General features: G+C 38.3%; 1 pseudogene; it reads left to right on the top strand.

Moving 5' to 3' along the window:
- The first annotated feature begins 1,778 nt into the window (after nt 1-1,778).
- On the top strand, nt 1,779-2,495 carry LOC131757569 (stAR-related lipid transfer protein 6-like; annotated as a pseudogene).
- Nucleotides 2,496-18,491: the final 15,996 nt, after the last annotated feature.

Here is an 18,491-nt window from a genome sequence, read left to right as displayed (position 1 = left end):
GATTCACTTTGTTATGAAGCAGAAACTAACACCATTGTAAAGCAATTATACTCCAATAAAGAGATTTTTTTTTTAAGTATTTTGTAAATTTAGATTTTTATCTTTAACATTCCCATTTAACCAGTAGGAAAGCCAGAGCTCAGGGATGTTAACCAGCTTGCAGGAGATAGATTGTTCATTGACAGGACACGGAGTAGAATACAGGTCCTCCATTTTGTTCATTGCACCACGGCCAACCTGGACTCTGGGCTTTTGCAGGATCACTGGTTTCCATAAGTCCTAGGAAAGAGAATTTTACACCCAGGAATAACAGAGTCATAACAAACATTATATAAGATAATTAGATCTCCTGGTGTCTTTGCTGCTTTAAATATCTTAGATCAAGCTGCAGTTAAATGCCCTAAGGCAGGGAGTTAAGCTCTATACCAAGACAAAGGTCTAACAACTAAGACGGGGAGTGTATCTTGTATGGATGCAAGACTGGCCCACCAAGAATGGCTCGCCTTGTGGCGTGAATGGAAAGGTAGGAGGAAGGGATCTGGAGGAAAGTCTGCTCTCCCTGGGCCAGAAGGATGGTGGGAAAAGGAAGGTACACAGGGCACAAAGACAGTTGGGGGTAGTGGGCAGACCCAAGTGTCCTGACTTCTCAGCTCTGGGCTTCAGCCTGCAGAGAGGAGCTGTATTAGTTAAGCTCTGGTGAAGCCTGAGAGCAGAGCGAACATTGTCCATTCCCATTTCTGACTAAGGAAAGAGATCCCCTGGTGGGCTGAATTCCACATACCGACCATGTCAAAATAAATTTGGCGATGGGTGGCGCTCGGGCGCTGGGGGCTAGCAGGGCGAGGGGCGAGGGGCGAGGGGCGGGAGGCAGGGGCAGAGGCAGGGGGTGGGGCGGGTCGTTAGGTCGCTCTCCCTGGAAGTGTAGTTTCTCCCTCCGGGTCTTTCTGGGGTGGGGAGGTTCTGGGGTACCTCCGCGTAGCTACCCCGCACGCCCTCCCCACCTTGGCCACGGCTCTGCGCTGCCGGTCTGCGCACGACAGGCTGAGGTTCCTTCGGCCAGTTTCCCGGGACTTCGAGAGGGGACCGGGCGGGGATGGGGACCTGGGGCACTGGCGGCTGCCGTTTCGGTCGCTGAGAGCCAGCCCTACAGCCCCAGTCCTTCCAACACGCTCGGCCTCCCCGCTTTCAGAGCACCCGCTCCCAGGATAAGACACCGACTCGGCCAGAGGGGCAGATCCCCCGACCACTTTTTTCCCTCCTCTTCAGCGCCTTCCCCTTGCCATCCCTGAGCCCGGCTTTCCTGGGTTTCCAGCCGGCCCCTCACCCTCAAAGCAGACGCGGAATTGGAGGAGGGATTTTGGCCAGGGATGGCACTTAACAAACTCCTTGGGGACCTAGATTCCCAGGCAAGAATGGCAGTGATCCAGTACGGATTGGGGACCCAGTCAGGCAGCCTAGAAAGAGGGAGATTATACAAACAGATATAAAGACCCACTTAACAACATGTGTGAACCAGTATACAAGGCTGGGACAGGATATGAGGTGCGAAGAATCCAGTTTCAACTTATCAGAAAAAGATGCCATCTCAATCTTGGTTTGTGTTTATTTTCCGCTGACCCTGTGGGTGAAGATATCCTTGACCATTACTGTATCTGAATATGTTCCAGCTCATCCGATGTTACATCACCAGGTTGAAAGGTATGGAGATCACCACAAGGATGTGGAGAAGAGTCCTAATAGTTATTAAAATTCTGGACTAGATCTACTGGGAAATGTAGATGGACTAGAAGGCACTTGCCCAACAAACTGCTCAAGAAGTTTTAGGTTACTATCAAGAAACATCAGGCTGGAAAGTGGTTAAGACTTCACTAATTTATTTGTGGATTTTTATTTTATCTTTGAGAAAAAGATAACTGTTTCCAGCAAGGCTTCTAAAAAATTCCTTGGAAATCTATATTGTGTTGAAGGAATAATTCCGGAATAAACATCTAAACTATCTGATTTCCTCTACAAACCTGAAAACAGAATTACATGGGACAAATCATTGAAAAGTGTACAGCATGGTACAAAAAATTGATTCGGACACATTCATGTGTCATACCATTACACAAAGTTTTGCCATGGGCTCAATATCCCCCCGAGACTTTATCGACTTAGTGTATTTGAAGCACTACAGAGGGAATATGGATATTGTCAGTTCTACCAGTGTGGATTTTCTAGCACATCCTCCATCTTCAAATTATATTTGTGGTTGTAACCATGCTTGTGGCTATATGTGTTCACCTCTGCCAGAGAACCCAGCGTATTCCAAACTAGTGATATTTGTCCAGGAAGAAATGAGAGGAAAATTGGCCCTGTCAATAATTTAAGCAACCATGTCTTCCAATTTAGTAAGCTTCATCCTCATTGTAAAAGATGGAACAAAGGCAAACAAAATTCCATCAGGACGTGGATGTCCTCATAATAGGCATTCATCATTCTTAAAGAAGAAATGAGGGGGCTTCCCTGGTGGCGCAGTGGTTGAGAATCCGCCTGCCGATTCAGGGGACACGGGTTCGTGCCCCGGTCCGGGAAGATCCCACATGCCGCGGAGCGGCTGGGCCCGTGAGCCATGGCTGCTGAGCCTGTGCGTCTGGAGCCTATGCTCCGCAACGGGAAAGGCCACAACAGTGAGAGGCCCGCATACCACAAAAAAAAAAAAAAGAAGAAGAAATGAGGTCATTTAAAATCAAGTGTGGCAGTTACTGCCTTTTACTTCTAAGTCAATATGCATAAATACTGTTACACTGTTCTAAACAGTATTCTTGAACAAACTACTGAAGGTACTTTGTGAAAATAAGAGCTCATAGTTGTACAAGAGAAGCATTAAATATAGTTTTAATCTCAAATAAATAAATAAATTTGGCAATACAATTAGATAGAGAAAGACCATGATATTTCGTTTCCCTAAGCAGCTCTAAATCCTCATTTAGAATACACCACATTATTTCTATTTAAATACTAAGCACTTTTAGATGATCTGAAGAAGCCCATGAGGCCAGGGGCTCCTATAGATGTAGAACTGCATTACCTCCTAGAAGGAAATCTCAAGAATGGCTGATTTTTTGAGGCAGATGACTTGCCCCAGGGCCATATAGCAAGGGGAGGGGAAACTCCACAGTAAAAGTTGGACTGAACTGCTTGTTTCAGGGGGCCAGAGAGAGGGCATAGAGACTCAGAAGGGTCTAAAATGAGAGTAAAAGCTAAGATAAGGTAGAGGCAGCCAGGGAGTATCATAGATTAACCAAGCCCAGAGAGAAATACTGGTTGATGGATATTAGCTACAATCAGTGACAAAGACAATGCCTCAGAAACCAGAGGAACCAGCAGATGGTACAAGGAAACCATGTGGATCTGCTGATTCTCCTTCCTTCCTCCATATCAAGATGTCACATAATCCCCTTTTCTCCACTCACACAAGCACCTCAAACTCCCAATCTTTTGTTGTTGTTGTTGTTAGACATATTCTTATTTTTTTAAACTGAGGTATAGCTGATTTGCAATATTATATAAGTTTTAGGTATACAGCATAGTGATTCACAAGCAGATAAAGTTAGAGAAACAGAAGCATGGGAAAGGCAGGTCGTGTATTTTGCCTTAAAGTAGAACGTTATCTCTAGGAACTGTTTAAATCATTGCATCCGATTAGAATTTTTTTTTTTATTTTGAAATTATCTCAAACTTACAGAAGAGTTGCAAGTATCATACAAAAACTTTTCCCCCTCTGAACTATTTGAGAATACGTTGCTGACATCATACTTTTTTAACCTCCCCACCAATGTTTCCAAAAAACAAGGAAGTTCTTCCCCATGAACACAGCACAACCATTAAAATCAGGAAATTCACATTGATAAATTGCCACCATTTCCTCCTCAGGCTCCATTCAAATTTCACCAATTGTCACAATAATGTCCTTTATCCTTTATAGGATACAGTTCGGAATCACACAATGCATATCTCTTTAATTATTTCTATTTGAAACACTTTCATGGCCTTGAAGTTTTGAGATTACTGCTTAGTTATTTGGTAGAATATCCCTCAATTTATGTTTCCTCACAACTAGATCTAGGTTATTCATCTCTGGCAGGAATATCACAGGAGTGATGCTGTGTTCTTCTCATCACATATGATCTTCAATTTGTTCCATTACTGTTGATGTGCACTTTAATCACTCAATTAGAGTATGCCAGACTTATCCACTGTTAAGCTGATCTTTTCCCCTTTGTAATTAACAGGCATTTCAAGGTACCTTGAAATTATGTAAATATCCTCTTCTTCCTCACACTTTCAGTTTATTCATTTATTGACTCATAGTCAACATGTATATAATGTGGCTTATAATCTTTTACTATCATTGTTTATTTTGATGCTCTGTGTCCTTCTGATGTGTCCACATCATTCTTTGAGCACTTCCTTAGCTTTCTAGCACAATCAGATGCTCTAAGCTCCAACACCTACCCTGCTTGGACCCATCAATTTTTATTCAGGATCGAAATGGTCAGGAGAGGAAGAGAAGGAAAGGACAAGCTGGCAAGTTCCAAGTTCAAGCAGACAAGCTAATTTCTATCCTCATTAGCTCCCTATCCAACGTGTGGAATTTAAAAGGAGACAAAATCAACTGCTTACCCTCTGCTAATGTGAATGGGAGTGTGAAGAAATTTAAAACCTTGCTACCTGTATCTTATAAGGGAGACTTGTGTTCACAGCTCCCTGAGACTGTCAGTTCTTGGTTGGTTACTTACGTTACACCTTTTGTTCCCTCTTCTGTAGTGTTTAGCAACAGATCTTTGAAGCAGAGCAGTAACATGAACCTGTTTTACGATCTTCAATAATGGAAGAACTGGTGACATGGTAATACTTTTCTAATGTCAGTTGGAGAGATGGCCACAAAAAGGAAGGTAGAATGGAGGAGTCACTGAAAAGGTAAACAAGCCCCAAACTCTGAAGTTTGTTTAGGGAAGAACAAGTGATGGAGAAAACCAAGACTTGTCCAGAACCAAAAGGAGACCTGGGCTTAAGAAACTTGAGAACCAGGGGACAGTGTGGCCTCCAATAGCAGCTTGTCACCACTTCTCCACTATTTCCTAGAGATTTTGAGCCAGGGGGCAACACTTAGTACTTCTGTACTCTCAAAGGAGCTGCTTTTTAAAATGAAAATACACCCTAGGAATAATAAAATTTTAACAATATTTCTTCTCTAGAGAATGACATTTTGAAAGATATACATTATCTAAGTTTTTACATTTCTGATATGTTGGAATTTTTACTATGTATTATTCTGTAATCAGAAAAATTGCAGACATGTAAGAAATAGAAAGAATAAAATAATGGATGAGGAACTAGGTAGTTTCATTAAAATATTGCATTTAGTTTTTTCCTTTTTTCTGAAGAGTAACATTATAATTAGTAAAATGTGTAAATCTTAGGTGTAGAACTGGGGAATTTTTACATTTGTATACTTTCCAGCAACTACCATCCAGATCAAGATAGAGAATATTTCTATCACCTAAGAGAATTTCTTCCTACTTCTTCCCAGTCAATCTCCCAACCAAGATTACCACCACTTTGACTTGTATCACATAGATTAGGGTCAGGAAGCAGCCTTCAGCTCTGACTTGACCACTAATGTATAGTGCAAATCTATACAAGTCCCTCTTCCTCTGTGTGTCCCAGGAAATAGACTAAATGACCTTTATGGATCCTTTCAGTTCTATTATTCCAGGAAAGAAATGATACGTAACGTCTTTTCCCCCAAGGGTCCTTAGTAAATGAGCAGTAAAAAGCATCTCCCAACTTCCAGACCTAACTCCATCTACTAAGCCAGAGGGCTTCTGTATAAATTAGTTCCTAAAGTTGAATCAAGTAGAGTTATTGAAAAGAAAAGGTGATATTGAATTCTGAAATATTAGATTAGTGCTTCATTCTTTTCTTTTCTTTTTACTATTTACTATACACCGAACATCACTCTGGCAGGCAATCAGCTCAGCTCGGGAGACAATGATGGTCACAGCAGTTCTTGCTCCTTGGTCTAGTGAAGGAATGAAAACACAGCCCAATCTCATTTAGTGTGGAATCTAAAAAAACTGAACTCATAGATACAGAGAATAGATTGGTTGCCAGAAGCTGGGGGTGGGGGTGGGCAAAAGGGGTGAAGGTGGTCAAAATTTCCAGTTATAAGATAAATGAATCCTGGGATTGTGTACAACATGGTGGCTGTAATTAATAATACTGTATTGTATATTGAAAGTTGCTAAGAGAGGAGATCTTAAAAGTTCTTATCACAAGAAAAAACTTTTGTAACTATGGGAAGTGAGGGATGTTAACTAGACTTATCATGGCAATCATTTCACAATATATACATATATCAAGTCATTATGTCATATACCTTAAACAAATACAATGTTAAATGTCAATTATATCTCAGTAAGACTCGAAGAAGGAAAAAAAAGAAACACAAGTCCAAGTGACTGTAATGGAAGGAAGAATTTCTCGGGGCCTCAAGAGAGAAACCAAGTTCTAAGAAGGGAGAAAACTCACTTTCAGCTGGGTGAAACAGGTGACGAGAACACCTTTATGGAGGGGGTTGCCAGAAAGCTGGATGAGAACAGGCTTTATGGAGGGGGTTGACCAGAAAGCTGGACATTGAATGAAGAGCAGCAGTTGGATACACAGAAAGTTAGTTCCAAAAATGTCCTAATCTCACAGAAGATGATAGACTCCATTCTCCAGAGCATTCACAGCATATTCTTTTTTCAGCAAGATTAATGGTTTTGTGCTGGGGTCTTCATAGATTTTACCTGATTTATATCTGCAAATAAACAAGTCCTCATTAGGGAAACTATATTTGTGTAACAGATTGACATCAACAGATCCTTCATATGTCATATCAACAGATCAAGATTTATAGAGAAAATCATGTGTCCAGAGAGCCTTCAAATCAGTGATTCCACTCACAACCCTCTAGGCTATGTTCTGTCCACCTGGAGGGCTCTAAGGTTTTCTGGTTGGGCTGGACAGTAAATGGCTTTCACTAATGCCACAGGAGTGGAGGAAAATAGTTCATCATAAATGCTGTCTCTTCCTTGTATTGCTGGTGTGAGACCTTCCATCATGATTTGACATTTGTGTTATTGACTCTGAAAGTACTGAGTGACCAGAGACCTCATTTCCTCACCAGTTTCCATGTCAAAAGCCATGTCCTGAGATCTTCAGATTCAAGCTCACTTGGGGTGCTCCTCTGTGTGAAAAAATCCCTTTATGAAGGCAATGAATCAGAAAACACATGGCTGAGGTCTCCAGCGAAGACTGGGAAAGGGCAAGTCACAATGATTTATTTTCTTATATCTATTTATTCATTTTAAATAATATGGTTTAAAAATTATTAACTCTAGATTACCCACAATTCAAATTGTATTATCTGAAACTCTTTATTACTAGTAAAAGGAAATCATTTCCTTTTTAATAAACATGTACCGAGCTCTACTTATGTGCTAGGAGTTGATATTCTATGAAAATGCAAAAGACAGATGATAGTTTCTCATTATTACGTATCCGAGTTCTTTGAATGGTTATCAAGCACCTTTTATGTCCAAGGCACTTTTCTTTTTTTTTTTTAACTTTTTATTTTATATTGGAGTATAGCCGGTTAACAATGTTGTGATAGTTTCAGGTGCATAGCAAAATGACTCAACCATACATATACATGTATCCATTCTCCTCCAGACTCCCCTCCCATCCAGGATGCCAAATAACATTGAATAGAGTTCCCTTTGCTATATAGTAGGTACCTAAGGCACTTTTCTAGGTGCAAGGGAAAGAGTAGGTGAGCCAGAGACCCTCGGGTGTCATCTCTTACAATTCCCCCATTTTTTAGATGAAGAAATCATAGCTCAGAGAGGTTATTTAATTTTGCCAAGGTCACATAGCTAGTAAGTTGCAAAGCCCAGAATGTTCTCTCCTAGATTAGTAGGTTTTTCCATTACCCCCCTCCCAAAAATTGCCTTTTTCATAGGAATAAAAGCAAACCTGACAGATGTTTTCCTGAAATAGGCCTATGGTTTGATAGACTAAGAACTGTTGACTAAGGAAATCACATTATCTCTTCTCAAGAAAACAGTATGGATGACATTGGATTCACCAGAACACAGAGTCAGTTTGCACAGGTTGGATGGGAGAGTCTCACTCACCCAGCTCAGTCCATTAGGAAAGAATACATATTGCTGAGAGCAGGACATTTTGCTATGGGGTTCAATTTGTAAGAATTTATTTATAACAAGTAAAAATGGAAAGAATCAGAATATGACTTGTTCCTAAAAGGGAAAATTGCTACCCATTGTGTAATGGCAATTACCCTAGGTCAGCTGCATAACTGGAACCAGAAATGGTTTGGAGCTAATCAGTACTTTTTTTCCTTCATTTTCTACCCCAGTCTTCATCAGTTGAAATGTGACTGCTGCTATCATCCAGGTATATATAAAATAGATAAGCAACAAGGATTTACTGTATAGCATAGGGAACTATATTTACTATCTTATAATAACCTATAATGGAAAATAATCTGAAAAATATAAACATATAATTGAATCACTTTGCTGTACACCTGAAACTAACACAATATTGTAAACCAATTAAACTTCAATTGAAAAATTTAAAAAACACTAAAGCTCTCTCAAAGTTCATATTTGGTCTCTAGATTTAAAATTCCCTTTTGCACCCAAGAACTTTCCTTAACACATAAGTGAAAGAACTGCTAATATTTATTGAGTGTTTACTACATTCTAAGCATGTCCTAAATACTTTACAATATTTTAAATAATCCCCTCAAACAAACATATGAAATGGGTATTTTTAGTATATCCATTTTACAAAGAGGAAACCAAGGAACAAAACCATGAAAATTTATCCCAGGCCATGCTCCTAGTAAGTGATAGAGCTGGGACTGGAACCCAAGCAGTCTTGCTTTATAGACAAATTCTTTTTTTTTTTTTTTTGGAAGTCCAAGTTTCCTCTTAAGAGGGAACCACAGGGAAAGGTGATCTTAGATATTGTTATATCTGGATGTGATGTCATGTTTGGGATTTCTGTCATCTTGCTACTAGCTCTAGGGTGAAGCAATGTTCTCTTTAACATTATGAGCTGCCAAATAAACTATAGACAAATTCTTAATCATCAGTGGTAACAATATATGTGAAGAAATAAATGAAGATTTGACCTTAACGCTTACAAGGGATGATAATAGCTCCAACTCGCTATTGGATCTGGATCAGGAGGTGGTGCACTGAAATATCACATGGCCGGCAGAGCCAGAGGACAGATGAAAGCCCTGGGCTAGGGAGTGCTGAGCAGCAAGCCATGGAAACTCACTTCTGCCAGCAAGTCCCACAGGCAAGCATGAATCAGGGTGAGGGTCAAGGCCTCAAGGCCCAAAGCTGTTCGGGCACTAGAGACAAAGCGAAGAAAGGAGTGAAGTTTATGCGTCTGCCCCATCCCGTCTAAGAGATCAGTCATCTATCAGCATTGTGCCTCCCTGCTTTTCCGTTTCTCAAAGGATGGGGTCACATCTGCAGGGGAGGCCTTGGTTGAGATGGGAAAATATTCCCTCTCTCCTTCCCACCCCACCCAATCAAGAGTGATTGAGTGAGCAGAGGATTCCAGACAGATAATAGGAGGAGGGCTGCAGTGCCCAAGGCTTGATTTCATTTATTAAAGATGCAAGGTTTATAGGTGGACCACCTGGTTTAATGGCATCCGGTTAGGGAAAACACTGACACCAGAGTAAAATTTGTAATAACACACTTTACTTGGTGGATTAAACAATCACATGCTCAGAGTAAATTTTTCAGTAACACATTTTACTCAGTGTATTAAACAGTTACACATGGTTTGTAGACTTTAGCTTAAAGAGTCTTTTAAGTGATACAAAAATTTCTAAATGCACATTTATTAAAATCAAGGATAAAGACCAGAATCAATAAAGAAAAAAATGAAATTATATTCTACTGAGCATAAACATCATTTATAATAAGAATTGGAAAAACAGCATTAAAGTTTTTCTGCTTAGTAGAATGATACAATTTCCACTTTCTGGATAATGTAATTGCAAGGTGGAAGGAAATTTTTACATATGAGAACCCAGAGCCTCATCTGCCCCAGGCCATATAATCTCTCTCTCTCTCCCCCCTCCACTGAGATGTGTTTGGCCTCACAGCGTATATATTATGCAAATGAAGTAATGGATGAGAAGACAGGAAACTCAGAAAAGATTTCTTGATTTATATTGGAAAGAGATAATATAAAATGGACTCCTTCCTTAAAAGATATCTTTGAACACCCCTGTATGCCCTTCCCCATCCCATTCCCATTCTACAAAGATAACCTACAAAGGTAATAGTCTTACCATATATGTATTTATTTCTAAAAATATATTGTTTAATATAGATGTTTTGAACATTGGGTAAATGAAATCAGATTTTACGTACTTTTCAGCAACATGCTTTGTACATTCCCTCTCAGTTCCTAAGGTACATCTGTGTAGCTGGAGTTCATTCATGTTTGTTTTTCTATTGGGTAGGATTCTACTACAGGCCTCATGCACATTTTCTTTGTTCATTCCCCTTTTGTGATGCTTTCTGTGAACCACCTTGTACATGAATCTTGGTGCACACATATATGAGTAACTTCCAAATATGTATCTGGGACTAGCATTGCAGAATTGTGAAGGATGCATGTCTTCAGCTGCACTCCATAATGTCATTTGCTTAATCAATTACTGAGAGAAATGAGCTAAAATCTCCCACAGTGATGATGAATTTTAAAATTTCTCTTCGAAGTTCTAGCAATTTTGGCTTTATAGCCTTAAATTGAGAGAAGATTCCCTTCACATTTACTGTGAATTTGTGAATAATGACATGTTTGAGTTTATTTATATTGCTTTATTGTCTTATTTTTGCTTTTTCTGTGGACTTTCTCCCTCTTTTCTTGACTTCTTTCTGATTTATTGAAATTATAGAGGATTTTTCATCCAAAATGTGATACAATTATGCCTTTCCCTATAAGCAAATCCCGTTGGCAATAAGACCTTTTGGCAATTCCTTCCATTAAGAAGTGAAAGAGAATCTAGTGCCAGTTCTAAGTCAAGGCCAGGGGTCAGAAAACTACAGCCCACTGGCCAAATCTGGCCTGCAGCCTATTTTTGTAAGTAAAGATTTATTGGAACACAGCAAAGCTCATCCACTTACATATTGGCTATGGATGCTTTCTTGACAAAATGGCACAGTTGAGTGGTCTAGTCCATAAAGCCTGAGATATTCACTGTGTGGATCTTTACAGAGAAAGTTTGTCAACCTCTGGTCTAGGCTTTCCCTCATTCTGTTGGAACTTGTCTAGTTGCCAAGTGAGAAGAGCATACTAGTCTGCTGGAGGATAAGAAACCACATAGAGCAGAGATGAGTTGTCCTACGTAAGATGGATTCAAACTAGGCAGCTCCCAGGGAAAAAGCACCTGATGACATCGCATAAGTGAACAGCTGAACTAGCCCAGATTAGCAGAACTGCCCAATAAATTCACAGGCTCATAAGCAATAACAAATGATTGCTGTCTTAAGGCACTAAGTTTTAGGCTAGTTTGTTACACAGCCATTACAGAAGGTTTGGTTTGGTTTGGTTTTTTTTACTCTCATTTTATTTTTCCCTTTAGCAATTGGAAGTTATATGCTCTATTAACTTTTTGAAATTCTGTTAGTACTTCTATAAAAATTTTAATATGCAAAGTTTAGTCATTATCTTTTCCTTCCTCATAAACAATGCAAGAACCTCAGATGACTTTAACTCTGATCAGCTTCCTCTCAACTGATATACTATTATTGTACAAAATTTTGGTTCTACCTTATTTATTTAATTCTGTAAGTTAGACATTATTACTATTAATTATTATCTTATACTGTTGATTTTTTGTTTAGATTTACTCATGTATTTATCTATGTCTTTGCTCATTATTCCTTCTTGTACCTCAAACCTTCCACCTTTTTGAATATCTTGTATTAAGAGTTGGTTATTGTCACATTCTCTTGGTTTTTTTAATCTGAAAATGTTTTAATTTACCCTCATTATTGGAAGATATTTTTATGAAATGTTCAATTTTGGAATGATAGTTATTTTCTCTCAATATCTTCAAGGCATTATTCCACTCTTTTCTGACTTGCATTTTTATTTTTTCTTGAGAAGCCAACTGCCATTTTAATATTCATTCCTCTTGGAAAATCTGCCTTTTCTCTCCATATCAATAGGTAATCTGTCTTCTCCCTTCTTGTCTTTGTGTTCTGCTATGCTGATTCTCTTTATGGATTTTTTATTTATACTCTTCAGAATTTTTTGTTTTCTGAAATGAGGACTGCTTTTTTTTTTTTTTTGCGGTACGCAGGCCTCTCACTGTGTGGCCTCTCCCATTGCGGAGCACAGGCTCTGGATGCACAGGCTCAGCAGCCATGGTTCACAGGCCTACCCACTCTGTGGCATGTAGGATCTTACCAGACCAGGGCATGAACCCATGTCCCCTGCATCAGCAGGTGGACTCTCAAGTACTGCGCCACCAGGGAAGCCCAGGACTGCTTTTTTAATACATTTGAAACTTCTCACATGTTAACTCACTTCTATTGCCTCAGTGCTCTTTTTTTGTACTTTAGTTAGAAGTATGCCAAGCCTTCTCTCTGTCTTCCATGTCACTCACTATTATATTTTCTGTTACTTTTCTTCTCTGAGAAGTGAATTTTTCTATCTTTCAGTTTACTGATTCTTTCTTGTTTATATTAAATGTGCTATAACATATATTAATTTTTTTTAATTTTTCATGGCCTCAAGAAGAGATTTCCATATCCATTAGAACTTACTTCCCTTTCCTCTGTCCCCTAGAGCCTTGCAATCATTTATATACCTTCTTTCTCTACTGATTTGACTGTTCTGGACATTTCATATAAATGAATTCATATAACATATGATCTTTTTGTCTGACTTCTTTCAGTTAGCATTATGTCTTCAAGAGTAATCCCTGCTATAACATGTATCAGTATTTCATTCCTTTTTATGGTTGAATAATATTCAGTTGTGTGGATGGATCATATGTTGTTTATTTATTCATCTGTTGATAGACCCTTGAATTGTTTCTACTTTGTAGCTATTATGTGTAAAATGGTTTTGATTGCTATGAACATTAATGTACAAGTCTTTGTTTGGATGTATGTTTTCAATTATCTTGGGTATATACCTAGGAAAGAAATTGCTGGATCATATGGTAACTTTATGAACTTTTTAAAAACTCCCAGATTGTTTTTCACAGAGGCTAACCATTTTACATTCCCTCAGCAGTATATGAGGGTCCCAATTTCTCCACATCCTTACCAACACTTGTTATTTTCCACTTTTTTTTTTAAATAGCTTTCCTACTGTCGTGAAGTGGTACTTCATTGTGGTTTTGCTTTGCATTTCCCTAATAATTAATGATGTTGAGCAACTTTACATGTGCTTATTGGCTTATCTTCTCTGGAATAATGTCTGTTTCAGTGCTTTGCCCATTTTTTTAAACTAGGTTGTTGTCTTTGTTGTTATATAATTTCTTTATATATTCTGGATACTAAACCCTTATCACATATATAATTTTCAATTATTTTCTTTTATTATGTGGGTTTTTTCACTTTCTTGATTGTGTCCTTTAATGAACAAAAGTTTTTAATTTTGATGAAATCTAATTATCTATTTTTTCTTTTGAGACTGTGCTCCATTGAAACCACCAGATTATAATGTGCCTAAAAAAAACTAAAAAACTGCATCCTTCATGTAATTTCTTTTTTTTTTCTACTTTAGTTAGAAGTATGAGCTTTATTAAATTATTTGAAAGGACTATTAGTTGCTCAAATAAGGAAGCGTTTAACTTTCAGAATATTCCTATAAATGAATCGAATGTGATAAAAGGTACAAAAGCACTATAAAAAGACAAAAAAGCACTGTAGGAGACCTTCAAGATAGTGGAGGAGTAAGACATGGAGATTACCTTCCTCCCCACAAAAACATCAGAAATACACCTATATGTGGAACAACTCCTACAGAACATCTACTGAACACTGTCAGAAGACCTCAGACTTCCAAAAAGGGAGGAAACTCCCCACGTACCTGGCTGTGTGGCTGACAAGGTCTTGGTGCTCTGGCCGGGTGTCAGGCCTATGCCTCTGAGGTGGGAGAGCCGAGTTTAGGACATTGGTCCACCAGAGACTTCCCAGCTCCACGTAATATCAAATGGCACAGATCCCAGAGATCTCCATCTCAACATTAAGACCCAGCTCCACTCAACAACTAGCAAGCTACAGTGCTGGACACCTTATGCCAAACAACTAGCAAGACAGGAAGACAACCCCACCCATTAGCAGAGAGGCTGCCTAAAATAATAATAAGTTCACAGACACCCCAAAACACACCACTGGACATGGGCCTGCCCACCAGAAAGACAAGCTCCAGTCTCATCCACCAGAACACAGACACCAGTCCCCTCCACCACCAAGCCTACACAGCCCACTGACCCATCCTTACCCACTGGGGGCAGACACCCAAAACAACAAGAACTACAAACCTCCAGCCTGCAAAAAGGAGACCCCAAGTGCAGTAAGTTAAGCAAAATGAGAAGACAGAGAAACACACAGCAGATGAGGAGCAAGGTAAAAACCCACCAGACCAAAAAAACTGAAGATGAAATAGGCAGCCTACCTGAAAAGTAATTCAGAGCAATGATAGTAAGGATAATCCAAAATCTTGGAAATAGATTGGAGAAAATAAAAGAAACTTTTACAAGGACCTAGAAGAACTAAAGAGCAAACAAACAATGATGAACAACACAATAAATGAAATTAAAACTTCTCTAGAAGGAATCAATAGCAGAATAACTGAGGCAGAAAAATGGATAAGTGACCTGGAAGATAAAATAGTGGAAATAACTACCACAGAGCAGAATAAAGAAAAAATAAATGAAAAGAATTGAAGACAGTCTCAGAAACTTCTGGGACAACATTAAATGCACCAACATTTGAATTATACGGGTCCCAGAAGAAGAAGAGAAAAAAAGGGGGACTAAGAAAATATTTAAAGACATTATAGTTGAAAACTTCCCTAATTTGGGAAAGGAAATAGTCAATCAAGTCCAAGAAGCACAGAGAGTCCCATACAGGATAAATCCAAGGAGAAATGCACCAAGACACATATTAATCAAACTATCAGAAATTAAATACAAAGGAAAAATATTAAAAGCAGCAAAGGAAAAGCAACAAATAACATACAGGGGAATCCCCATAAGGTTAACAGCTGATCTTTCAGCAGAAACTCTGCAAGTCTGAAGGGAGTGGCAGGACATATGTAGAGTGATGAAAGGGAAAAACCTACAACCAAGATTACTCTACCCAGCAAGAATCTCATTCAGATTCAATGGACAAATCAAAACCTTTACAGACAAGCAAAAGCTAAGAGAATTCAGGACCACCAAACCAGCTCTACAACAAATGCTAGGCAAGAAACATAAGAGAAGGAAAAGACCTACAATAATAAACCCAAAACAATTCAGAAAAAGGTAATAGGAGCATACATATCAATAATTACCTTAAATGTAAGTGGATTAAATGCTCCCACCAAAAGACATACACTAGCTGAATGGATACAAAAACAAGACCTATATATATGCTGTCTACAAGAGACCCACTTCAGACCTAGGGACACATACAGTCTGAAAGTGAGGGGATGGAAAAAGATATTCCATGCAAATGGAAATCAAAAGAAAGCTAGAGCAGCAATTCTCACATCAGACAAAACATACTTTAAAATAAAAGCTATTACAAGAGACAAAGAAGGACACTACATAATGATCAAGGGATCAATCCAAGAAGAAGATATAACAATTGTAAATATTGATGCACCCAACATAGGAACACCTCAATACATAAGGCAAATGCTAACAGCCATAAAAGGGGAAATCAACAGTAACACAATCATAGAAGGGCACTTTAACACCCCACTTTCACCAATAGACAGATCAGCCAAAATGAAAATAAATAAAGAAACACAAGCTTTAAATGACACAATAGACCAGATGGGCTTATTTGACACTTATAGGACATTCCATCCAAAAACAACAGAATACACTTTCTTCTCAAGTGCTCATGGAACATTCTCCAGGATAGAGCATATCTTGGGTCACATATCAAACCTTGATATATTTAAGAAAATTGAAATCATATCAAGTATCTTTTCCGACCATAATGTTATGAGACTAAATATCAATTACAGGAAGAAATCTGTAAAAAATACAAACACATGGAGGCTAAACAGTATACTACTTAATAACCAAGAGATCACTGAAGAAATCATAGAGGAAATAAAAAAATACCTAGAAACAAATGACAATGAAAACACGATGACCCAAAACCTATGGGATGCAGCAAATGCCATTCTAAGAGGGAAGTTTATAGCAATACAAGCATACCTCAGAAACAAAAAACACCTCAAATAAATAACCTAACCTTACACCTAAAGCAATTAGAGAAAGAAGAACAAAAAAGCCCCAAAGTTAGCAGAAGGAAAGAAATCATAAAGATCAGATCAGAAATAAATTAAGAAGAAATGAAGGAAATGATAACAAAGATCAATAAAACTAAAAGCTGGTTCTTTGAGAAGATAAAGAAAATTGATAAACCATTAGCCAGATGCATCAAGAAAAAAAGGAGAAGAGTCAATTCAATAGATTTAGAAATGAAAAAGGAGAAGGAACAACTGACACTGCAGAAATACGAAGGATCATGAGAGATTACTACAAGCAACTATATGCCAATAAAATGGACAACCTGGATGAAACGGACAAATCCTTAGAAAAGCACAACCTGCTGAGACTGAACCAGGAAGAAATAGAAAATATAAACAGTTGAATCACAAGCACTGAAATTGAAACTGTGACTAAAAATCTTCCAACCAACAAAAGCCCAGGACCAGGTGGCTTCTCAGGTGAATTCTGTCAAACATTTAGAGAAGAGATAACACCTATCCTTCTCAAACTCTTCCAAAATATAGCAGAGAGAGGAACACTCCCAAGCTCATTCTATGAGGCCACCATCACCCTGATACCAAAACCTAATAAAGATGTCACAAAGAAAGGAAACTATAGACCAATATCACTAATGAACATAGATACAAAAATACTCAACAAAATACTAGCAAACAGAATCCAACAGCACATTAAAAGGATCATACACCATGATCAAGTGGGGTTTATCCCTGGAATGTGAGGATTCTTCAATATATGCAAATCAATCAATGTGATACACCATATTAACAAATTGAAGGAGAAAAGCCATATGATCATCTCAATAGATGCAGAAAAAGTTTTTGACAAAATTCAACTCACATTTATGATAAAAACCCTCCAGAAAGAGGGAACGTACCTCAACATAATAAAGGTCATATATGACAAACCCACAGCCAATATTGTTCTCAATGGTGAAAAACTGAAACCATTTCCTCTAAGGTCAGGGAAAAGACAAGGCTGCACACTCTCACCACTATTATTCAACATAGTTTTGGGACTTTTAGCCACAGCAATCAGAGAAGAAAAAGAAATAAAAAGAATCCAAAGTGGAAAATAAGAAGTATAGCTGTCACTGTTTGCATATAACATGACACTATATAGAGAGAATCCTAAAGATGCTACCAGAAAACTACTAGAGCTAATAAATGAATCTGGTAAAGTAGCAGGATATAAAATTAATGCACAGAAATCTCTTGCATTCCTATACACTAATGATGAAAAATCTGAAAGAGAAATTAAGGAAGCACTCCCATTTACCACTGCAATAAAAAGAATAAAATACCTAGGAATAAACCTACTTAAGGAGAAAAAAGATCTGTATGCAGAAAACTATAAGACACTGATGAAAGAAATTAAAGATGATACAAACAGGTGGAGAGATATACCATGTTCTTGGATTAGAAGAATGAACATTGTGAAAATGACTATACTACCAAAGCAGCCTACAGATTCAACGCAATCCCCATCAAACTACCAATAACATTTTTCACAGCACTAGAACAAAAAAAATTCACAGTTTGTATGGAAACATAAAAGACCCCGAATAGCCAAATCAACCTTGTGAAAGAAAAACAGACCTGGAAGAATCAGGCTCCTGGACTTCAGACTATACTACTAAGCTACAGTAATCAAGACAGTATGGTACTTGCACAAAAACAGAAATATAGATCAATGGAAAACGATAGAAAGCCCAGAGATAAACCCTCACACATATGGTCACCTTATTTTTTATAAAGGAGGCAAGAATATACAATGGAGAAAAGACAGACTCTTCAATAAGTGGTGCTGGGAAAACTGGACAGCTACATGTAAAATCATGAAATTAGAACACTCCCTAACACCATAC

Source organism: Kogia breviceps, chromosome 5 (genome assembly GCF_026419965.1).
Source record: "Kogia breviceps isolate mKogBre1 chromosome 5, mKogBre1 haplotype 1, whole genome shotgun sequence".
Classification (NCBI taxonomy): domain Eukaryota; kingdom Metazoa; phylum Chordata; class Mammalia; order Artiodactyla; family Physeteridae; genus Kogia; species Kogia breviceps.
This window is presented reverse-complemented; position numbering and strand designations above follow the sequence as displayed.